Raw genomic sequence first — 25,607 nt, forward strand, 5'->3', positions numbered from 1 at the left:
CACTGCCAATATCAAAGCCATTGTCCCTCAACCCTGGACAGACCATTTCTTCTTGTCATTTGAATTATCTACCTCCAGACCACCTCCACCAGTATCTATCATTGCCCCGCCATGCCTAACAAGAAATAAAAAGAGCATCACCAGAGATAAAGTGATCCCGGCGATTCTACCCATCCTAAACCGCTTAGAGGATCACTTAGACTCAGAAACATTAGTCAACAAGTATAACAAAATTATGTTAACCACCCTTGATAACATCGCATCTTTGAAACTTAGACCAAGAAAACCGAAATCTCACCTAAATAAATGGTTTACCCCTGAACTAAAGGATCTGCAACTACTTAAGAGGAGTTGCGAAACAGCGTGGAGGCTTATCCTCTCAGAAGATCATAAAATGAAATTAACAGAAATCTCCTCCCAATATAAAAAAGAAATCCATTTGGCCAAACAGAACTCATTCAGTAAGCGTATATCCAATGGCAATTCAAGCATGAGGGAACTGTTCACCATCCTCAAGGAACTAAAGTCACCCACCCCCATTCCGGATATATGCTCCAAAGATAAAACCTGGTGCTCTGATATTCAACAAGCCCTATCAAATAAAATCTCCTTGCTCCAAACGAAAATAGCCAAAAAGAAAGCCTCCCTCAACAACCATCCATGACTCACAATCCAATTATAGCCTGTGCTCGAAAGGATCAGGACCCAGCTGCACGATTTATTTTCTCCAAAACTTCTATCCTTGAGGTGGAGAAAGTCATCCTCTCTCTCAAGCCGTCAAATTGTCAGGGCGATACCTGCCCTGCCCAGCTCATAAAAGATGCTGCTAGGGATCTTTCCCCGTTTATTGCAAAACTTGTCAACTCCTCATTGACGTCCGGCACTGTGCCCACCAATCTAAAACAATCTTGGGTACTACCACTGTTCAAAAAGCAAACACTAGACCCACTTATACCCACGCGACAGTCCCCTTTCTGCTTAAAATCCTGGATAAGATTGCTTATAATCAAATCTAAAGTTTTCTGGAACTACACAAACTCTTAGGAGAGTGCCAATAAGGATTCCGTCCCCAACACGGCACAGAGACTGCCCTCATTGATCTGAAGGCACAAATAGATGAACTCAGAGATGAAGAAAAAATTGCTCTACTCTTGCTGTTGGACCTCTCAGCGGCATTTGACCTCGTGGACCATAGGGTACTTTGCAGCCATTTAGACTCTGCCGCACATTTCTCCAGAGAGGCCATAACTTGGATTGAATCCTTTCTTAGCGATAGGACGATGAGGGTGTTCTCCCCATCGGCAGCGGCTGACCCAATCCCCATCCTGTGTGGAGTTCCTCAGGGCTCTTGTGGCTTCCCGACTCTATACAACATATTTACTAAGCCCCTTTTTGATAATCTGGACCTTCTCGGTATCACCTACACTAACTGTGCAGATGATACCCAGATTCTCCTGCCACTTTCCGGGGATTGTAATAAGGATTTGGCCATGGTAAATTGGGTGTATATCATCGTCAAGGCATGGATGGCAATCCACGGTCTATGCCTGAACGATGATAAAACAGAGCTTATCATCTTAGGGACTCATTCCAACCTCAAAAAACTAAGCCAGGACTACACCTCATTTGAAATTGATGGTAATATCATCAAGGTGTCTAAAGAGGTGAAGACACTTGGCTTCTATCTGGATGCCACCCTCTCTTTCGACAAACAGGTGAAGTCTTTGGCATCGGCCACCGCTTACACTTGTAAGCTTATAGAGCAGGCAAACACTTTCTCTCTGACAACAACTGCCTTATCTTAGCGAGAGCATTAATCCTCTCTAGGCTCGACTATTGTAATGCCCTCTACATTGGAGCCAATAAATCCATCACCCATCGAATTTAAATCTTACAAAATAACGCCCTGCGAGCTGCCCTCGGTGTGTCCAAAATATTGCATATTTCAAAGATCAGGCGCCATAACAATTGGCTGTCCACACAAAATAAAATCCACTTAAAAGTAGCATCCCTTGTCCACAAAGCCTTGAACAATGCCACACCGAGCTATCTCACTAACAAACTCACAAAAAGAAACCATACGCGCCCAGCTCGAACCTCAAATGCCAATAGCCTCATCATACCAAGATTTAGGCTAACCAAGGCGGGGGGCAGCAGCTTCCAGGTTCGAGCGGCCCAATTATGGAACTCACTGCCCCACCCTCTACGTGAGGAGCAGCCCTTTCTGAAATTCAAATCCAACTACATTAATCTGCTGAGGTCTGCCAATGATTAGCCAATTAGCGCCTACTCATCCCCACGAGACCCTAGGATAGACACATTACTATCCTGCTTCCTTTTGCTCTTATGGACCTCCTCACTCTGCCCACCTGGCCGATGCGCTAATGTCCTTTTAGTGCCTGTACATACACTGTCCTCATTGTACTTTGTACTCATTATGCTTGTTTGCAAACTGTAATTGCCGTCTACCTGTAATATACTGTATCTTGTATTTTGTACTCTGTATGTAACCTATGACCCTACCCTGTAACCTAAGCTTTGCATTTTATGTACTGCTGCGCCCGGCTACCTTCGGGTCTGATGCGCATTATAAGTGAATAAAACAAACAAACAAAAGCAGACATTTCCACATCTCATACATATCGTTATTTAACATAATCCTAAAGTTGCAGAATCAACAGTTGCATTAAACAATACTTGCAAGCTTTTTTATGTGTAAACAATAGTAGTCGTGTATAACACAAAGAAAAACAGCAAGTCTCCAGCATTGGATCTTTTTATAGGGTCACATGCTTTGAATATTTCCATCATTAGAAGTGGGACTCCTTGTCAGGAATTTACCGGTAAAGCCCCTCTGGTGATGCACACATCTCCTCTGGCGTTCGATCACCAGCAGCCAAGCAGCATTCTCCTTCAGACATAGCCCTAATCAACATGGCGGTTGGGGCAGGACGCGCAGCCACAATCAAGGTGGCGGCTGCCATGTTCGCCTCCTGGCACGCACCTTCCTAATGAGATTGGAGAATGAATGCTTCAGGGTCGTTGAAAACATTGCATGGCACAGCTTTCTTTGTGTCTGAAACTAAGCTGTGCTGACGCTCTTCTTGCCAAAGTTATCCCCTACTCATGTTTCTCTGGTCTTTGTCTTCTGGGGCCCTGCCTTCCTTCTGCTCCTTTATCCTGATTCCTGCTCCTGTTCAGCTCTTGCAGTCCAGCTTCTTTTCCATGTCAGCCTATGCTTTCCTACCTTTGAGCTGCTAGGACCACTGCCTATAACTAAGGGTTTTATCCCCTTGGAGGGTTTCATTTAGGTTGTCACCTCAGGGGTTATGGGCTGTTCCTTTTCCACTTGTAGTGCTCCCGGTGGTCAAACACTCATAAAGCACAGCATCCACCTTGACAAGGCATCACAGTTCTGATCAAGGTAACAGACCTAGCTGAACCTTCAGGATCCAGAAATCCAGCATCATGGAGGAACAAAAAAGGACTTCAAATTGTATCTAGAATCAAGATGATTGAGGGTGCCCTACAGGGTCACCGGAAGGGATTTCCAGAATATTTTGCTGCCTGGACACAGAACGAGCGCTCCCCCTCATCTTTCTAACCTGATTTTGGAGGTGACCAAAGGTTTTTGCTGAGTCCGAACGAAGCACCCTGGGGGATGTATGCTGTTGCAACTAGCTACCATCAAACCGGTGCCCGCATTATAGAAGATCCTGTGAATGATACAGAGCCCCTTGAATGTTGTGTGTTCCTCCATTTGGAGCCAATGCAAAGCACGTAGGGCTGGAAAAATGGGATCACTACGACACAATTTTAGCAGTACCCTTGCGGCTGCATTTTGGACCCTTCTGAAATCTGCAAATAGATGCTTAAGGCAGAAACAAATACATTGCATTGCAGAAATGCAATCTGTTAGATATGAATGTGTTTACCAATTGGATCCTGTGTGGGAAAGTAAAAAAGCCCAAAAATAACTTTAAAGAACGTAGGTAGAAAAGCCAGGAGCTAGACACTCATGAAATTTGGATATCAAGAGACAGCAACACATCCAGCCAACACCCCCAAACCGCCCGAATTCCTGGCCTACAAGGAAGCGAAAGGATAAGTGCCTAGGGAAGGGGGCCAGCAATGACAGAGTCATTTCGCTGTTGAAGGATCCGCCTGATCAGAAGACCCCAGATTAAGCTTAACAGAAGACCATAGCAGCATTTAGTTTTTTGAACTTTGAATTTAAGTCAATTTTAACACATCCACAAACAAATCTGTTCCAGGCATTTTCTGATCCTATCCCCTTGAGAACCTGCTGCCTCAGCCATATGAAAGATCAATTATGTGTCATCGGTGTAGATGTAAAATCGGTCACCAAATGAGCTAATGAGGTCTGCTAAAGGTCTTATATACAGATTGAACAACAACGGACTCAAGGAAGAGCAACGGGGAAAACTGCAGGTCACTGGCTTTATGACCAATTAAAACGGTGGAAGAACCACAGACTGCGTTCTGTCCGACAGGAAGGAGGAAAACCAGGCTAAGGCCTTATCTCTAACTTCGTATTCGCTAAGGCGAGAAGGTAACCGAGAAGTCCATCAAAATTAGAACCTCCAAGCCTCCGTGGTCGACTAACCATCTCAAGTCATCCATTGCTGCAACCACTACTCTGACTGGCGATCAGATGTTGATCAGGCTTCGCGTCACGGTAGTCTGTGCGCTTTTCCTCGGGTGCCCCGCCCACCACTCTGCAAGCATGGTCACGCAACTGCCAGGTATTTCTCCTCTCTGTTCCTTCTTGTACCGCTTTCTTTGCGGTTGCATACACCGGGGCACCAGCATCTCCCACTGTGTTTCTCTGGCTCTGCGAAATTTGCAGGCTCTGTGACCTGCCTTGACTCCACCTTAACACAGTGTAATGATGTCAGGGGGCTTCCCCTGCACATAGCACTCTCGTTCTCCTCTGACACGTCCAGTTAAATACACATCTGTGGGTAAAGAGACATCTTCCTTTCTTTCAGACAGACATAAAGTTACCACATTATTCTTCATAGAAGATAGTCCCATATGCATGGCTATGGTAGTTGACTTAGGGAGTTCCTCAGAGGAACGGGAGTCCTTGTCCCCAAAGGGGGGAGTCTCTACCGTGAGGTCCCACTTGCCTCAACCCCAAGGAAGAGTCTTGCAGGCGGGCACATCTCCCTTGCCTCACAGGGGGAGTTTTCCCCTTGGGGAGAAGGGACGCATCCCTGTGATTCATCACAGGAAGCAAATAGATGTGTTGGTAATTGGAATATTGCACAGGGCCTAAAGAGGGAATTTTAATCAATAGAATCACTACAGCCCTCTTAAGCTGTAATGGAACCAGGCCCAAAAGGAACTGTTTATCAGCAAACAGAGATCTTGGGCGATCACCCACTGGACATTCTTTAAGATCCTTGCCGGACATGGGTCGTGAATTGAGCCAGATGGTGAGCAATTCTCCATCAACTCAAGCACAGAAGGTTCAGAGACTGAATCAAAGGTAGCACACAATTTTAATGGGGGTTTCTATCAAACAGGCATAGGATGTCCCAGTTTCAGCCATATTTAACTCCTCTTGTATTTAAGTGATGTTATCCATGAAGAATTGGGCCATCTCATCATACAAATGTTGTGATGGTGGAATATGGTTCCTTAGAGCCAGTGGGCAAGGAAGTTCCGACAGTACTTTAAAATGTTCTTGTGTGATATTTAGACTGGTAAAAATACGGGTGGAGAAGTAACTCAGTTTTGTTTGAATTATCTTTTTTTTATGTGCGTGCAATGGACGTTTTTAAACACATTTTGCCTGGTCATCATCATTTCTCCTCCAGGCTCTTTTTAACGTTCTTAATTTGCTTTTTAATGTGCTGGAGAACCACTCTTTCCACGAACTGCCTACTACCCTTGGTCTTCTCAAATCCCGAGGTGATAGAGTATTAGTCGCAGCAATGAGTTTGGCATACAGATTTTCCAAAATCGGCAAAGGGTCATAGGGTGTGGATCCCCGATCAGGATCCTAAAAAATGGCATTAGACTCTCCAAAATAATAACATTCAGGGGTTACCCCACACTCAGGTGATACTCCCTCCTACCAAGTGAGGATATAGTATATATATTTTAACCAAAGGAAGGAACACAAACAACCCTATATGTCAAACAATTGATGTATCCTCAGATAGCGGCATCTACAAACAGCCACTTAGCAAATATAGGCTGTATTCTGTGTTCTGTGTACTCAATAACAAGCAGTGTTACCAAAAATATCATTTTTAATTCATTTTTCTCTTTCCAGCGCAAGTAATACAAACATTAAAAAACATATACACATCACATAGTAATATACATAATAAAATTATTCCACCTCACAAAATCAAAGTCACCAGATACTTGATCACAAAAACGACAATGGCAACTTAATTATTCTTATTCCCCACTGTGTTGAACAAGCCTTGTTCAACACAGTGGGGAATAACAATAATTAAGTTGCCATTGTCGTTTTTGTGATCAAGTATCTGGTGACTTTGATTTTGTGAGGTGGAATAATTTTATTATGTATATTACTATGTGATGTGTATATGTTTTTATATTACTTGTGCTGGAAAAAGAAAAGTGAATTCAAAATGATATTTTTGGTAACACTGCTTGTTATTGAATACACAGAACACAGAATACAGCCTATATTTGCTAAGTGGCTGTTTGTAGATGCCGCTATCTGAGGGTACATCAATTGTTTGGCATATAGGGTTGTTTGTGTTCCTTCCTTTGGTTAAAATATATATTAGTGTCAAGGAGTTCCCCCCTTCTCACCTGAGTTCGATCTTTGCTGGATTCCTTGATCGATGCCTTCTTGCGGACTGATCGAGTCTTGAATAAGGCTGCACGAGTCTCTTCCGACTCCAGCGTGCATTCAAAGTTCCGGGATGCGAGAATCCAGGAATCCGGGAAATTAACAGAGTGCGCTACTAGCACACGAGTCCAGGAATCAAGAAAGGAAGGAAAGGGACTAGGAATGGGGTAGGCTGGATGAAGCAAGGGAAACAATCTCGTGAGCTACGGAGCACACGTCTGGTCGTTACTTCGCAATAGCATTGAGACGCACGGAGCCGCGGGAGGTGTGGTCTATAAATAGAGCACGCTACGTCCAAGGTGTAGAGCGAGGAAGGTGTTTCACAGTGGATGGCCATGTTGGAAGTACAAGAGAGTGTAAGCCCCGTTGAGACAAGGACCAGGAAGTCCAAAAGGGGTGTGTTCTCTAGTTCATGGCAGCATGCCTCCTCCGAAGACCCGTTGCTCTGGGTTTGCCCGGGTGTATAAGGTGAAATCTTCTGAGTAGTCGAGGGGCCTTGAGATTAGAAAGTGGTTCCCAGGTTCTTTCACTAGGAGGATATCCTTTCCATTCAACCAGGTATTGAAGCTGACCCCATTTATACCTGGAGTCACATATTCGGGATACTTCATATTCCAATTGGTTGTCGACCAGCAGAGGAGGAGGTCGGCAGGATTTCCGGGAGGATTGGGTGTAGGGTTTTAATAAGGATGTGTGAAATACTGGGTGAATTTTCTTCCAGGAGTCTGGTAGTCTGATCCGGTATGAAACTGGATTGATAATTTCCTTGATGGGAAATGGACCATAGTACCGAGGGGCCAACTTGTTTGGCCGTAGATGTCGGGGTAGTAATTTCGAGGACAACCAGACTTGATCACTGATTGCATAAGAAGGAACTGGTCTTCTTTTGAAATCTGCAAACCTCTTAGTCTGTGTTCGGGCCCTCTCTAAGTTTTCTTTGGCCTCCTGGTGTACGTTGATGAGGGTTTCTATCCAGTAGTCGACAGTAGGTACTGGTGTAGGATGAGGGAGAACAGAGGGTAGAACCGATGGATGGAAACCTTGGCTAATTTAAAAGGGACTGGTCTTAAGTGCTGAATGATTGGAATTGTTGTAGGCGAATTCAGCCAATGGTATCAGGAGCGACCAGTCACCCTGAACCTTGGTGGCGAAACATCGAAGATACTGCTCCAGGATCTGATTAGCACGTTCTGTGGCCCCGTTGGTTTGGGGATGATAACCAGACGAGAGGGCGCGTTGGATTCCCAAAATGCGACAGAGATGTTTCCAGAATTGAGAGATGTATTGAGGTCCTCGATCAGATATGATCTTGGAAGGAAGTCCATGTAAACGGAATGTGTGTTCCAGGAAGATTCCAGCAAGCTTGGACGAGGATGTCAGCTTACACAGGGGTGTAAAATGAGCCATGTGAGTGAACAAGTCTATGGTAACCATGATGGTCGTGTATCCTCGGGAAGGTGGTAATTTCACAATGAAGTCTGTAGCAATGAATTCCCATGGCCTTGTTGGCAGTGTAGGTTGCAGTAGAAGACCCGCCGGTCTCTTGTTATCATGTTTATTTTGACTGCAGACAGTACAAGTTTTGGTGTACTGCTGTACGTTGGTCTTCATTCCAGGCCACCAAAACTGTCTTTGTATAAGACGGAGGGTGTTGGTTATGCCACGATGTCCGGAGTGAAGGGTATCATGACAGAGGTTTATTATTCTTTGTTGTAATTTCTGTGTAGGAATGACCAGTGCATTGTCCTTGAATAAATATCCTTCCTTAACTCTTAGGTTCCATGGATTCTTCCTTGAAATATCCTTCCAGAGGTCAGAGGATTGGGTTTGCACTCGAATTTCTTCCAGGAGGTTGACTGCTTGAGCTACGAAGATCGTGTGGGGAAACATCTTAGGATAGGCCTTGTCTTCAGTAGTTACATAGGGCCTCATTACGACCCTGGCGGAAATGGAAAAATGATGGCGGAAATGCAATACCGCCATCGAACACCGCTCGTTGCGATTATGACCCGTCACCGTAAAGTACGATGCCATTAGCGACACCGCAGTGAACGGCAACGCTAACTGCACCAAGTACGCGCACGCGCGCCTTGCAAAACCGGAATCACCGCCATGGCGCAACGGTACGCGAATTCTGACCCTAGCGGACATGTACTGAACGCCATCAAGCACGTCGGAAAGTACCATTCCGCCATGGCGAGAAATACGGCATCGTGAACCAACCGTAAATGGCCCACTGAGTGCCTGTACTCCACTCCCTGGCCACATTGCACAACTCCTGGCAGGCGCAATGTACTCACACTATGCAACCAGTGAAATCTACAATTCACCCATGCATGCCAACGTAGAAATGCATGCAGGGGCTCAAAGCGCCCCGTGAGTGGGCATCCATGTACGGCATGTCACCATAGCCGTACTGATGCAGCACAGGCATGTGAAGGTACAATACATCAAAATGAAAATCAAGAACACATGACACAAAACAACAGTAGTCCCCCATCGCTTGCCACCAGCGCAAGGCAACATCCAAAACAGCATCCTGAGGGGGATTGCACCAGCCCTGTACTCTTGCCAGTAAACAAACCAACCATCAGCAGAAGCATGTACCACACAAGTTGGCAGAGTGACTGAGCAGCCAGGCTCATCCCAAGAGGGGCCGATGGGAGCTGCAGGGCACAGATGGCATGAATACAGAAGCTATTCCAATGGACATGACCCCAGTCCCCCTCCAACAAACGCACGCAAACACAGGCACCTGTGACCAGCCACATTCTGAACATCCCATCATTCCACCAATCGACCTGGCTGACAGGCACCAGTCGGCCAAAAGCCAATCCCCCGCCCCTGAACAGCACATCATGTAAACAGTCACAATGGCAGCCCCTATCCGTGACCATACTGTGCTACGTAGGCAAACGCGGCCAGTACAGTACCACACAACTCAACTCAGAAGGCGGAACACAATGCAGATCATCTCGCAATACATACCGCCACAAATCGAAAATCGCTACATCACCTGCAAAGAATAACGCAACACGCCAAATATCGGAATACAATTTAAATGCACATCCAAATGACAAAGGCCTCACAGCAATTTGCAAAATAACACCAAAACATCCATCATCACCGAGGGCTGCATCTGCAATAATTGACCAGCTTCCACTTGTGTGACGCCCTGTACCATCATGGCACACAGGGCCTACATCAACGTTCCAAAAGGCAACATGGAAGCGGCAAGAACCGCAGGTCCGTCCCATGAGGCAGGCACTAGTCCAGCTGAAAGGCCGAAATGTTGCACCTAGCCACCAGTACAGCGTAAGGGCATGTGGCCCATTGGCGATCGTCCCATAAGATCGTAATGGTGCTCCACTGATTCACCCGAAGCTGCAGGTGTCGAGAGTAAAACCCATCTGGAGGAGTGGCGTACAGATGGCATCTGCAATAGGGCAGGAGATACCTGTCACCCAAATGAAACACAAATTAACCGATTGCATTACGGGACTCATGATGCATTACAATCTTCATTCAACACACCAAATCCACACCCATATGCATGCTAGCCCACTCCAAAGGAATATACACACCCCTAAATCAGTATCGATTCATAACGAAATCAATCGAGGTAAATACACCATTGGCAACGTCGGTTACTGTGCATGCGTCCGTCAAGACAGAACCCATGACATGGGATTAGTAACGTGCCTAGACACAAGTGTATGAAGGCGCGTCGAGACAGGGAGGATCCGACAAGGGCAGATAGACGTAAGTCCCACTATGGCAGCCTTGCATCACATAGCGCAGGGGAAGGGGATTGATTCAAAAAACCCATGTACATGGCAGACCCTAAATGGAATCATCTGTCCATGCATCCATTCATCATTCCCTCATCCCGCAATGAAAACGCATGAATATTCACTCACATAATATTTGAAACTTCCATCGCGTCTGTGCGTAATGCAGTCTGCAAAAACCACTGTGCTCCTGGCCGGATCTGTAGTGTTGTGAAGCAAGATGGATTTGGGAACGTCCTGCCTTATCGTCCACTACGCTATTGCGCATCCCATTCAATTCATGTCATTCATTGCTTGCTCGTTATGGGCCCTGTCCCAAGGACATTCAACAATAGAACGTTACATTTCCAGGCAGACCTGTGGGCGTCTCCTCACCGCTACTTCGAAACCAAAAATGCTGGCCTTCGAATTCCTCACTTGCAACATTACGTCGAAAAGGCTTCTGTGAACGCTTGCATTCACAATTACATCAATGTAGTGCGGCTGTGTGTCATAATGCTAACTGGCTGCAATCACAAATGGGACGCCACGCCCGTCGGTGAAGTACGTTACTGTGCTGCATGAGGGTCGGCCATCGATCGAGCCCTACATACCACTGACTCTTCACAGGTATGTAAGCGGCTGCAATTATAGCATGTGTAACAATGGGAGCATAGCATGAAAATCAGTCAAAGTACATCACACTGCCATCGGGATTTGATACATGATTCCAATCCCAAGATGCCATGCGGCCAAATGCAGCCTTACGTGCGGGACGTGCTCGGCCAGAAGGGATTGCATCTGCCACAGATTCATTCAATCAGCACAGGTGGAGGCCATACAGGCCGACAGCACATATATAGCAGACCCAAACCCCTCCCACAACCACTCCCACTCCAAAATGCTACCGGCAGGACTAGCGATGTTGGGCCTGGGGGACCAGATAGCACTGCAAGTGCTACAACTACAAGAAGACGACGAACAACAACAGGTACAACAACCGGGCGCACAGGGGAGACGGAGGAGAAGGAGGAGGAGGAGGGCAAGGCAGGGTCAGCAAGGCCCACAAGCACTGCCACTACCACCACGCAGGCGGCCCGCAATCCCACGCCTCCGAGCTGATCCGTTCAACCTCACTGCTGAGCAGATCCACACCCTCTACCGTTTGGACCGGGACACCATAATCGCCATTGTGGACATGACACATGCTGACCTCGTGAGCATGATAGATAGCCCAACCGCCATCCCACCCCTACTGAAGGTGGTGTCTGTACTCCACTTCCTGGCCACAGGCACCTACCAGCACACAGTCGGACAGTTGCATGGCATTTCACAGCCACTGTTCTCACGGACACTCTTCCAAGTGCACGATGCCCTCCTGAAGCACGCCGACGACCACATCACACTACCACGCACGTACCAGGAGATTACCAACGCAAAAGTGGGATTCCATGCACTTGGCGGCATCCCGGGTTGCATTGGTGCCATCGACTGCACCCATGTTGAATTGGTTGTCCCACATGCCATGGAGGTCCAGTACCGCAACCGGAAACAATTTCATTCAATCAATGTGCAAATGGTGTGTGACTCCAACAAGATCTTTACGCATTGTTGTGCCAGATTTCCAGGATCTACCCATGATTCTATGGTCCTGAGGAACACAAGAATACCACGCTACATGGAGCGACACGCAGGGCACAGATCCTGGCTACTCGGTGAGTCTCATTCCATGCATGACATCGTGGCCCATTTGATGCGTCAATGACCTTGCAGGAAGGGGGGGGGGGCTACTTAGCACTATCATTCCACTGACACCCTTTATTCGTCTCATACAGGTGATGCCGGGTATCCACTGAAGAGATGGCTCCTTACACCAATCCGGAACCCACAGAACCAGCATGAGGAGGACTACAACCATGCCCACTCACGTACCCGTGTGGTCATTGAACAGGCATTCGGCCTACTGAAGGCTCGTTTCCGCAGCCTCAGCAGGTCTGGCGGGGCACTCATGTACAGCCATGAGAAGGTTTCTAAGATGGTCATGGCATGTGTCATGCTGCACAACATGTGCATACGTAGGAATGTGCCCATGCCCCCTGACGCTGTACTGCATGCACCTGAAGATGATAATGATGAGGGTGGGGATGTGGAGGCACCTCAAGGAGTCCATGAGGCACAGGATGCACGTGCAATCCGACAGAGCATCATAGATGCATGCTTCTAGCAACCACGCATGGTGCCTATTACATGGAAAGGGGACCTGTGGCACTGTGTGTGTGTAGTACAGGCACATTGTGGACTGTACGCCTATGAAGGCCTCGTACGCAAATATCAATGTCCACACATGTCATTGGATGATAATGAAGTACTGTATTGTTAATGTGATTTGATTTATACACCCTATGGACCCGCCACCCAGTGAAGCCCAACACACCCCCTCCACCCTACTACCTCCCCCCCCAACACCAGTGTCCAAATATGCATGCTGTCCGTGGGTAGACGCTATTGCAAGCCCCCTCTACGGGTATCAGGGGCACCCCTGCCCGTGGAGCGCAGGTTCCTGCCAGATCTGCGTTGGGGGCTGCCCTGGACGGAACTTGCCACGGATGATGTCTCTGCCTGCTCGCGTCCATGCATGTCTCTGAGGGTTTGTGAGAGCTCCGAGAGCACACGGCGCACAGCAGCAAGTTCAGCACAAACGTCTTTGGACGTCGCATGCAGTTCCCCCCTCAGGCTCTCGGTGCTTTTCTCCATTTGTGCTCTCAGGCTCTCAGTGCTTCTCTCCATTTCTCCCCTGAGGCTCTCACTACTTTTCTCTATTTGTGCCCTGAGTGTCTCGGTGGATGTTTCCATGGCTGCCCTGGAACCCCCGCATTCATTTGCATGGTCCTTGAGTAGCGTGGACACTTCCTGCTGTTGCTCGATCAGCAGGTCGAGGGACTGTTGCCTCTGCTGAGCCATGGACATTTGCGGTGGTGTGACAGGGGGGCTGCTCAACACATGTTGCCTTGGCACAGGACTTGTGGGGGTTGGCCAGTCGTCGTCTTCAGGGTGCCCCTGCGTGGTTTCGTCATGGTGTAGGGGATGGAACATGCAGGGGGATTGGGAAAGGTCATGGATGGTACCTACGTCGCCAGCACTGTTTTCCGTGTCGGAGCATGCTGGCATGACAGCTGTGTCACCTATGGTGCTGCTACCACCAGAGGCAGTGCCATCAGATACGTTCTTTGGGGGGACCTGTGGTGCTGGGGTTGTGGACTTGCTGGCTGCTGGGGTGCCTGTTGCAGTCCCCTCCAGTGTGCTGCCACTTGATTCCTGCTGCTGCCGTGTCTTGATCCTTGCACCTGAGGTGGAGGCTCTTGGGACGTTGGTCCTGGCCCTCTTTGCAGGCGTGCTGGTAGGGGTGTCCTGCAGCTCGTCGTTGGTATCGGACCCTGTGGTGGAGTAAAGAGGGGCGAGCGTTAGTTATGGGTCTGTGGGATTTGGAATGGCAACGTATCAAATGCATTGGGGTGGTACATGAGGGTGATTTGGGACTGGGCCTTGGAGGTGGTCTCATTTTCGTGTGGATTGAGGATGCATTCATTTGGCTGCCTGCAGTTAGGGGGTGCATGCTGCACATGTAGGGGTTGTTTATGGCATCTTGATTAATTTGTTTATTCATTCTGACTTTTAGAGGGCGCTGTCAGGGCAAAGTATGTATTGCACTATGGGGTCACATGGTACTGCACATGTTCGTGCTTTGTGGATTTCGCATTGTTTCTCTTGGCCAACCTACCTGATTCTCCGGATGTCGGCACTCCTTTCTCCATCCCTCCGACTCCCTCTATGCTCTCCATTCCTATGGTGGAGGCGCAGATATCCTCCCAGGGGGTCAACTTGATGGGCGACTCTGATCCCCCCCCGGTAGCTGTGGCGATGTTCCTGTTCGCAGAAAGTATGCTGCGTACGCGGATCCGCAGGTCGTCCCACCGCTTGCGACATTGCTGTGGCGTGCGGGGTGTTGTCCCCACCGCACTTACGCGCTGTGCCACCAGGGCCCATATGGCCTTCTTGTTGGCAAGGGCCGTCCTGGTCATTTGACTGGAGAAGACGACGGCGGCATTTTCCTGGAGGGTCTCGGTGAGCACGGTCAGTTCCTCTCGGGAGAAGTGGACCTGCCGCTTGCGATCACACGCTTTCTTGGCTACCTTTCCCATATTTATTTTTTTAACTGGGGTTGCTAACGGGTTGGGATGTGTGTCAGGGTCGGATTTTTAATGGTTGTGTTGGGATTCGGATTTTATAGTTGTGCGGCGTGCTGTTTCCCGTTCCGGCCACATGCTTTTACTTCCGTTTCCGTATATTTACGGTGCCCGTAATTTGCGGTGCCCGCTCATTACGGTGACCGCTCATTACGGTGACCGCTAAGATGGGTGGCGGTATTGCACCTGGTGCAGCGTACGGCGGCGGTAAGGGCCGTTTTGGGGTCATTTCCGCCATCGCAGCCTTTCGGATTCCGCCATGGCGTAATGCTCGTGCCCGATGGGTCGTAATTAGCCGCACTTTGCTCCATCGTGCAATGGCGGAAATGCTATTTACGCTATGGCGGTCCGGTCTGTTGATTTCCGCAAGGGTCGTAATGAGGCCCATAGTCAGGACGTCGAGATAAGGCGTCAGCAATCATGTTTTGAGATCCGGGAACATGAGTGATTTGGAATTGGTACTGGGCAAAGAAGTAGGGCCAACGCGCCTGACGACTGTTCCTGCACTCCAACGACTGTAGAATTTTAAGATTCCGATGGTCTGTGCGGACCTGAACTGGATATCTAGCACCCAGAAGTAGATGTCGCCATTCAGTGAAGGCTTGGCGGATGGCTAACAGTTCCTTTTCCAGGACGGAATAGTGTGTCTCACTGGGAGTCAGGGTTCGTGAGAGGTAAGCAATGGGGTGTTCCAGTTTATCCTCAAGTTCCTGCTTGAAGACCGCTCCTATGGCCTAGTTAGAGGCATCCGTTTCCACTAGGATTGGATGATTTATGTCGGGTTGGGCCAAGATGGGGGCTTGTGTGAACTCTGCCTTTAAACGTTGGAATGCCTTATCTTGCGGTGTAAACCAGACAAAGGGGGTGTCTTTCTTCAAGAGGGAAACGATCGGCTGAACGATCACGGAAAAGGTAGAAATGAACTTCCGGTAGAAATTGGCAAGCCCCAGTAAGGATTGAACTTGTTTCACAGATGATGTGGGAGCAGGCCATGCCAGTATAGCCTTTACCTTTGAAGGGTCCATACCAATCCCTTCTGGGCTAAGGATGAATCCCAGGTAGTGAACAGAAGTAACGTGAAACAAGCATTTTTCGGGTTTGGCTAAGAGTTTGTGTTCACGGAGTCATTGTAATACCGCCTTTACATGTTCTTCATGCTTTAGAGGATCCTTGGAAAAGATCAATATGTCATCCAGATAGACAATGACGAAGAGGACTAACATGTCAGAAAACACCCTATTCATAAAACGTTGAAAAACTGCAGGGGCATTAGCTAGTCCAAAGGGCATGACTAGATATTCATAGTGACTAAAGGGTGTTCTAAAGGCTGTTTTCCATTCGTCTCCTTCCCGGACATGGATCAAATCATAGGCACCGCAGAGATCCAACTTCGTGAATATTACGGCGCCTCTCACAGCTTCCAGGATATCCGAGATCAGGGGCAGTGGGTACCGATCTTTGAGGGTGCATTGATTTAAGCCACGATAGTCGAGGCAAGGTCTGAGTTCCTTGGTGTCCTTCTTGGGAACAAAGAACAACGAAGCACCCGCTGGAGATTTTGAGGGTCTTATGGTGCCGTTTTCAAGGTTGGTATCCAGGTATTCTCGGAGGGCCTTTTTCTCTGGTTCGGAAAGGATGAACATTCTGCTGAAGGGAATCACTGCTGAGGGATCTGTATCTATGGCACAATCTTCAGGTCTGTGAGGGGGTAAGGCCTGGACTATGGCAGTTGAAAATACATCAGCATATCCATGATAGGCCTCTGGGACATGTATGATATTGGAAACCATGAGTGGTGTTTGCGGGTCTCTTAGTGGTTCCTTAGGGGGTGTCGAGGAGGGATCCAGGAATAGACAGTGGGACATACAAAACTCTGAGTCTAGGAATAGTGATCCTGCTGTCCAGTTGATATACGGATTGTGCTTCTGTAACCAGGGCATACCCAATACCATGGGATAATGATCTGACTTAATGATGTCGAATGTAATCCGCTCTTGGTGATGGTTTATGGAAAGCTGGATCTCTTTTGTCTGCAGGCTTATGGTTCCTGAAGTGAGGGGTCTTCCGTTGATTGCTTCCACCGGCTGCATGGTGCTTCATGTCTCGTACGGAATATGATGACTAACAACCCAGTCTTGATCAATGAAAATTCCCATAGCTCTGCAGTCTACCAAGGCCAGAATGGGATAGGTCTTATTCTTGGAGGGCGACAGGAAGGCCTGTAGTATCACCAAATTGTTTTGTCCAGGAGAGTTCAAGGATGGAATTGATGTGGAGCAAACATCTCTCTCCCGAAGCTCTGCTCCATCTAGGATCGGGAGCTGGCGTTTCCCGAACGCCGAGGAGGGGCTAGAGGACACTCTCTAACCAAGTGTTTGTCTGAGGCACAATACATGCACAACCCTGTATGAATCCTTCTCATTCTTTCTTGCAGGGATATAGGTCCACGGAAGGCTTCTATCTGCATGGGTTCTGGTTCAGAGACTGAGCCCAGGTTTCTGTCCGTCTTGGTGGTACTCTCAAAGGACAGCTTCGGAGGATTACCTCTGGATTTCTTCTTCTCTGCCTTCCTTTCCTGGATACGGAAATCTATTCGCATGGCAAGGTCAATTAGTGCCTGGAATGAGTATGGGCGAGCCACTCTGGCCAACTTATCCTTAATATCCTCATTCAGTCCTCTCCTGAAAACGGTAAAACTCACCTCAGAGGACCAATCGGCTTCCTTGACTAATTGCTTGAATCGAGTAACATAGGTGAGCATATCCTGGGATCCTTGCTGGAAGTCTAACAGGCATTCCTGGGCACTATAGACCTGCACTGGACGGTCAAACATGGTCTTAAGGGCTTGTATGAAGCCATCATGGTCATCTAGGAGAGCATCGCCGGAATTAACGAGGGGCGTAGCCCAGGTTAAGGCGTTTACTGAAAGGTAGGAAATTATGAACCCCACCTTAGCCCAGGGAGTTGAAAAGTAGTAGGTGTAACGCTCACCTGATTCCCACGGAGGCGCAGGTCTGGCTTCGAGTGCTGATGCTTCTTCAATGATGAAGCGCAGGACTCTGAAGATGGACAGGAAGGGCCCTCTACTCTGGCTTCTCCGGCTCGCAGGAATATTCCCCTGTGCGTGAAAAGGGAGTATTACCTACTGACTGAGTTATGCTCAAGCCTCCGACTCTCTTCCAACCCTCCACAATACCCTTCCACGATTCCCCGTGAAGTCTCACCTTAGGGTCTGAAAGGACAAGCTCTCCATCCTGCTTCTGACGCAGGGGCGCGTTGAACCCAGTTACTTCACTGGATTGAGGTTGGATGGGAGTTCAGGTAAGCTTGATTATACTGGTAAGGCGCTGTAAAAGTTCTGTTGCAAGTTCAAAAGTTCAAGCTTTAAATAATAATGTTCATTGTCTTTTTTCAGGTGATGAATGAAGATTCCTTTGGAGACTTCTTGCAACAAAGCGCTGATGTTGATGTCTTTTCCCCATAGGGGCCGGGGTTCGGAATGCCGGAGATATGGCGCCGACCCGAAGTGAAACGTGCAGTTCCAGTAAAGATCTGGTAAGTCCTAGATGAGCGCTCAGGTAATGTTTTTGCATTCGCTCATCTAATGTCTTTGTCTTTTTTCCCCATAGGGGCCGGGGTCCTGCTTGGAAGCAGCAAGACCCGAAATGAAATGGGAATGACCCAACAGGTAAGTCTTAGAAGGAAACTGAGCTTTTCCTATTCCCTTCCTTCTCTCACCTCTTATTCTTGTCTTTTTCTCTAGGCTCTGGGAAGTGGCTGTGTATCCGGATGATAGCTGCTGAAGATGGAGGAACCCAGGAAAGGTGAGTGAAATGCAGCGCTGCAGCGATCGTAACGAAATGCTTTTAAAAATGATGTCTTCCCTTTCAGGATCGTCGGTGATGTCTCTGTGGTGCAGATTAGCTGGTAGGTCTCTTGTCTCCCTTTGCAGGTGACCCAGGATGCTGACAGGCGTGGCTGAAGTCCAGCTGCAGGAGCTGACACGGTAAGCGTGCAGCTGCGAGGAGCAGAACATCGCGAAGCGTGAGTTGCTGATCGGGTGTGGTTTAAATAGCTTTGGAGAGAAGTTCCAAGTGTGTATCCTTCCTCCGATCAGGTATGTATCCTTCCCCGACCACACCCGGGTGGAAAGTAGTCCTACAGGTAAAGTAGTTCCTATTCAGGCCTCAAGAGGGCCTGGATGTGGCAGCATGGTCTGCATCAGGTAAGTGCACATTAAAACACTTGAACACATGTCTAGCTTTATGAGCCTGGCGCCTAAGGCGCCAGGACAGAGGTCCAACATGAGCCTGGTGCCTAAGGCACCAGGACTGAGTCCAAAGGGCCCCAGCTTGGGCCCGCTGGCACTCCCCTGGGGGAAATGATGCATGGCTCTGGGGTTGTTGGGTCGGACCTGGCTCCTTGGAGGTAGGCATCATGACAGTACCGCCCCTCAAGGCCCCTCCCAAGGTTCTTCCCTCCAGGGGTTTGGGCTTGTTCGGAAATCTCCAGTGAAACCTTTGTACTAATCGAGGTGCGTGGACATGGTTACTAGGCTCCCACGATCTCTCCTGAGGTCCATATCCCTTCCAGTCAACAAGATAGAAGAGTTTCGACTTTACCACCTTGGAGTCTAAAATGTCTTTAACTTCGAATTCTAATTCCCCTTCAATTTGAACTGGATCTGGAAGCTTGGACAATCGGGTTCCTGGTTGTACTGGCTTCAAAAGTGATGCATGAAAAACTGGATGAATACGCATGTTGGACGGTAGATCCAGTTTAAAGGCCACTGGGTTGATTATAGCTTTGATGGGATAAGGTCCTATGAATCTGGGATTGAAGGTTCGCGGGCCCTTGAGGGGTAAATGTTTAGTTGCTAGCCATACCTGGTCTCCTACTTGGTAAGGAGGAGTTTTACTTCGGTGCAAATCAGCGTTTTCTTTATACTTTTTCTTGGCTTGCTGTAAATGAGTTGCAGCTTCTTTGAAGGCTCGGGTTATTGTGGAATGCAGATGATTTACTGCGGGCATTTCCAGGGTCAGAGGTGGATCTAGATCAGAGGTCCGAGGATGGTGACCATACAAAGTATAAAAGGGGGTTTGTCCGGTTCCAGAATGCACTGAATTGTTGTATGCATATTCTGCGATCCAAAGGATGTCTTTCCAATTTAACTCGGATTGGTGTAACATGCACCGAAGATATTGCTTGAGAGTCTGATTGGTTCTTTCGGTTTATCCGTCGGTCTGGGGGTGGTGGCTGGTGGATAACCGCACATCTATTTGTGCTAGTTGGCAACACTTCTTCCAAAAATGTGAGATAAATTGACTTCCACGATCCAAGACTAAAATGGAAGGGAAACCATGTATGCAAACTATATTCTCCAGGAATTCCTTGGCCAAGGTGGAAGCTGAAGGCAAACCCTTTAAAGGGATAAAGTGGGCCATTTTGGAGAATAGGTCCACAATTACAAGGATTGTGTTGTAACCAGCACAAGGAGGCAGATCTGTTATAAAGTCCATTGACAGGGTGTGCCATGGTGCCGGTGGAATATCCAAGGGTGGAAGTAGGCCGGCTGGCCTTTTCTTTTGAGCCTTGTTTTGGGCGCAAATTCCACAAGACAGTACAAAAGACTTTATGTCTTTTCTCCAAGAAGGCCACCAGAAGTGGCGTTTGATTTTTTCCTCCGTTTTAGCGATACCAGGGTGTCCTTCCATTAATTTATTTTAAGATTTGTTTATTGGCATTTGTGGTTATATACATTACACATTTTCGTTGGTCAGGTCCTTAGCTCAGGCTGACTGACTTACTTGCAGGTAACATGCCATTACATTCACAAAGGTTAACAACATTAATACAACATAAAAACATTAACTGTCTCCTTATGGGGGGTAGCTGGAGGTTAGTCCGTCCTCGGAGGGGGGGGTGGGCGGTTGGCACGGCTTTGGGGGGGCCATCGGGAATCTTCCTGGGATGGCCTGGTTGGCGGGGGGCCGTATTCCAATGTTTATTCGTTCTAGTGGGTCGATAGGGTATTTGAGTTCTTTGTTCAAGGGGGTTTATCATCGGAGGATCGAAATATTTTAGCCATAGTGTCTTTCCATGCCTCCAGTGCCATGCTTGATTCTTCGGTGGATCTGGCTATGCTGTCTTCTCAGGCTTTGGTTTCAGCATTTGCCCACCTTTCCAGTTCGGTGCGCCAGGCTTTACAGCTCGGACCCGCCGGTTTTTTCCATGCCATGGCGATGGTCCTCTTGGCTGTTATACACAACAGGTCCATCAATTTCACGGCGTGTTTAAGTTTGGCTAGCCTGGGGTAGCTACCCAGGAGGCATTCCGCTGGGGTCCATTTGTATCTCGTGACTTCAGCTACTTCGCAAGTCTGCTTCACTTTTGCCCAGAGAGTTTGTGTCTTAACGCAGTTCCATAGCATATGGATCAGATCTGCTCCTTCCGTCCCGCACCAGTTACACTGTGCTTGATTGTTCTTATTAAACTTTGCTAGTTTTCTTGGAGTCAGGTAGGTGCGGTAGAGCACATTGATTTGTATTAATCGGAATCTCTGGTTCCTTGACACCTCCTTCGGGAACGACAGTGCCCTGAGCCATTCGTTGTCAGACATTTCTTGCCTCATGTCCATTTGCCAGCGGGCCCTCATTGCTTCGCTTCGAGGGTTGGGGATGTTGCGCAAAATGCTGTATATCTGTGATACTACCTTCCCACCATCGTTCAGGTTGTATATCAATGTCAGGAAGGGATCTGCCTCCGGTTCCTCAGGCCAGGTGGCCCATCTCGATCGGGCTATGTTCCGGAGCTTTTGGTACCACAGGAATTGTCCGGCGTGGATATCCTCCTTCTCCCGTATTTCGGCAAATTCTCTAAATATGCCGTCCGTGTAGAGGTCGCCCCAAGTATATAGCCCTTTCCTTTCCCACGATCTGATGTTGTACAGGCTGACGTGTGTTTCGCCCAGGCCAGCCAATATCGGCACTTCTTGGTAGTATGGTTGTTTCAGATGCTGGATCGTCATAGCTCTGTGCCATATTCTCTTGCCCAGGTCTGCCAGGAATGGTGATTTGCACACAAGGTTTTTAGGGGCCCAGGTCAATTCTTTCAGCCGAAGCGGCTTTATCAGCCCTTGCAGCAGGGGGGACTCGGAGGTGACATCGTCCGCCAGGCATTTGGATACATGGCTCAGTTGGGCCGCCAGGTAGTATTTTTCTAAGTTCGGTAGTTGAATTCCGCCCTGCTCATACGGCAGGACCAGCGTAGGTAAGGCCACCCGGTGTCTGCCGTTTCCCCACAGGAATTCCTTGATTATTGCGTCAAGGAGTTGGAAAAAGGGTTTTGTAATGTAGAAGTGCACATTTTGAAATCCGTATAGGAATCTGGGGAGGATGATCATTTTAGCTATTGAGGCCCTGCCTAGCATAGACAATGGGAGCTTTGCCCAGAATTTTATGGATTTCCGAAGTATGGGAACCGCTGCCTTCGTGTTATGCTCATGCATCAGCTCCGGGGTATGCATTACTTGGATCCCAAGGTAACGGAAAGCCGTCGTCCGCCACTCGACGCCCACCTTGGGGAGTTCATCGGTGCTTCTATTTTTTAAACCTGCTAGTGGGAACAAGCAGGATTTAGTTCTGCTAAATTTAATGCCAGAGTATTTGGCATAGTTGTCAAGGACGTCCAATATTGTCTGGACATTTTTATGGGGGTTATTTACGTATATCAGGACGTCGTCGGCATATAATGAGATGATGTGGTCTATTCCTGCCAGCCTGATCCCTGCATCAAAGAACTGGTTTCTAAGGTAAATTGCTATGGGTTCTAATCCCAGAACGTAAAGCATGGGAGAGAGTGGGCAGCCCTGCCTAGTGCCCCTTTGGATGTCCCAGGCTTCCGACACGTATTTCCCAGATTTGAGCCTAGCCCTCGGATTATTGTATAGGATCTTAACCCATTTGATGAACCTTTGGCCAATTCCAAATCCCTCCATAACCGCTATAAGCCACTCCCAGTATATGGAGTCAAACGCCTTAATGGCATCTAGAGATAGTAGTGCTAGTTGTTCGTCACATGCGTTGGTTTGGGCTATGATATGTTGAAGCCTTCGCAAGTTCAGGGACGTGTTTCGGCCGGGTATAAAACCATTCTGGTCTATGTGTATGACGTCTCCAATCACTTTAGAGAGTCGGTTTGCTAGGACCGTCGTCAATATTTTGACGTCATAATTTAGCATAGCGAGCGGTCGGTAGGAGTCACATTTATCGGGAGGTTTATCGGGCTTGAGCATTGGTATCACCAGGGTTTCTCTCATGCTGTCTGGTAGGATGCCTTCTTCGTAGGCTTCTAAGAAGACCTGGTGTAGTAGGGGGGTCAGGGAGGGTTCAAATGCTTTATAGAACTCGGGGGGGAGCCCATCTGTCCCCGGGGTTTTACATGTGGATAGGGAGCGAATGGCTTCTGATATGTCCTCTTGTGTGATGTCTGAATCTAGGGTCTCGGATCGTGTTGGCGATAGTCTGGGTAGCCCTATTTCTTCTAAGGTGTCCAAGATTTGTTCTTGCGGGACTTTTTCTGTGTGGGAATATAGTCTGGCATAGTAAGCTTTAAAGGCATCATTGATGCCCTGTTGGGTACCATGCACTACACCATGTTCATCCTGTAGTGTCGTGGTTATGTGTTTAGGGTGCTCTCTTTTACAAAGCCAGGCTAGTAACCGGCCAGGTTTGTCCGCTTCTGAGTGTGTTCTGTTTGTTCTGGTTATGAAATCAAATTTGGCTAATCTGTCCCATGCCCCTGAGCAGTCCTCCCTAAGAGTTCTGAGGTCATTTTCCCTCCCGGGGGTATCCACTGAAGTGGATTCAAGTGTTAATATCTCACATTCTTTCTGTTCAAGGGCGGTTTTTAGGGTTCTCCTGATTCCTCCGGCTTTCGCTATAACTTCCCCTCTCGTAACTACTTTTAGGGCGTCCCATAATGTTCTGGCGTGTTCGACGCTACCTGAGTTTTCGGTTATGTAGTTCTCTATAACTTCATGTAGTTCCTCCCTGAAAGCTGGATCTATTAAGGCCTCGGTGGGCATTCTCCACATGGGGATGGGTGGTCTGGGGCTATTGTGTCGCCAGTCTAGCAGTAGGGGGGAGTGATCGGAGATAGTCCTCCCTAGGTATTGCGTATCTCTTACTTGGGGTAGGTGTTCTCTGCTTATGAAGAAGTAATCAAGCCTGGTGTGGAGTTTGTGGGGTGATGAGTAGTATGAGTAGGCCCTTTCGACTGGGTGTAATTCCCTCCACGTGTCGGTCAGATCTAGTTCCTTTAGTAAGGTGACTAGGGATATAGTGGCTGCGGAGGGACCCCTCTGTGGGGACCAGGATCTGTCCAGTTCTGGGTCATGAACACAGTTAAAGTCGCCTCCCCACAGAAAGAGGCCCTCCCTGTACTGCACCATCTTGGAACCCAGTGTTTTCAGGTGGTTGGGGATGTTGTTATTGGGGAAGTATGAGTTAACTATGCAAATCTCTTTGTGCTCAAGGGTGCCCCATATTATGAGGTATCTGCCCTCTGGGTCTATTTCCGTTTTATGCAGGTGGATTGGTGTTCGTGGGTTGATCCAAGTGTAAACCCCTCTGGCGTATTTAGAGTAGGGTGCTCCGAAGCCCTGTCCCCCCCAGTGCTCATCAAGCTTTGCGTTTGCTTCCTTGTCACAGTGTGTCTCTTGTATCAGGGCTATGTCCACTTTCTTCCTGCTTAGGTAGGATTTGATTCTATTTCTACGAAGGTAGGTGCCCAGGCCCCTTACGTTCCAGGTCAGTATTTTAATGTGCGTTGCCATCTAGGTTACGTTGGAGGTACGAGAGGGTCTTGCTTCTCCCTGGTATGTCTGCGTTTTCATCTGGGGCCTCAAGATCATCCCTTGCTCGTGGACTCCCGCCCCTCCCAGCCACCGTTCCGGCCCCCTGGCCCTCCAGTTGTGCTTTTTCATTTGGAGACTGACTAACTACTTCAACTACCATTCCGGGGAATGGATTAACACTACAAAACAACAAGAAGAAACTGCCCCCAGCAGTTGTTTCAAACTCACAACGCTCGGGGGCTCCCAAGCCTTCCATACCTCTCCAGGTCTTCGGGTTCGGGCAGTGTGTAGCTGCGTTGACTACACCTTGTCTGTTGGGGGGGTTCAGCAGCTGTCTTGTGATTAGGGCTCCTGTTTCCTGCCCAATCTTTCTGTTTCCTTGATGCAGATCTGGGTTCTATCGTTACGTTCGATTTCGCTTGCGTTGGACTCTTGCGGAGTCAGCTTTTGCTGCTTTTCGCCAGTTCCTCTGTGTCTTCCGCCAGGTTATTATGTTCGAGCCATAAGTTTGCCGCGTCCGGGGTTTCCAAGAAGATCGCCTTCCCTTTGTGTATTATTTTAAGTCTTGCTGGGTACAGCAGCATATATTTAAGATTCAGTTTGCGTAGTCTGGCCTTTATAGGTACAAAGGAATTTCTTGCCCGCTGCACCACCGGCGTGTAGTCGGGGTACATGACTACTAATGCATCATTTCTTTTGATCTCTCCCCCTTCTCTGGAGAACCTCAGTATGGTTTCTCGGTCCTTGAAATTCAAAATTTTTGCAATCATAGGTCTCGGGTAAGACCCTGGGGGTGGGCGTTTCTGGAGAGATCTGTGGGCACGTTCCACGGAGAACCCCTGGGTGAGGTTGCCTGCCCCAATTTCCTGTAGTAG

General features: G+C 48.3%; 1 protein-coding gene across 5 annotated transcripts in view; it reads left to right on the plus strand.

Moving 5' to 3' along the window:
• Nucleotides 1-25,607, plus strand: part of LOC138582108 (uncharacterized) — a 673,069-nt gene that overhangs the window by 326,611 nt on the left and 320,851 nt on the right. The window lies entirely within an intron of this gene.

The sequence above is a fragment of the Ambystoma mexicanum genome, chromosome 3q (genome assembly GCF_040938575.1).
Source record: "Ambystoma mexicanum isolate Mex_15411 chromosome 3q, UKY_AmexF1_1, whole genome shotgun sequence".
Classification (NCBI taxonomy): Eukaryota; Metazoa; Chordata; class Amphibia; order Caudata; family Ambystomatidae; genus Ambystoma; species Ambystoma mexicanum.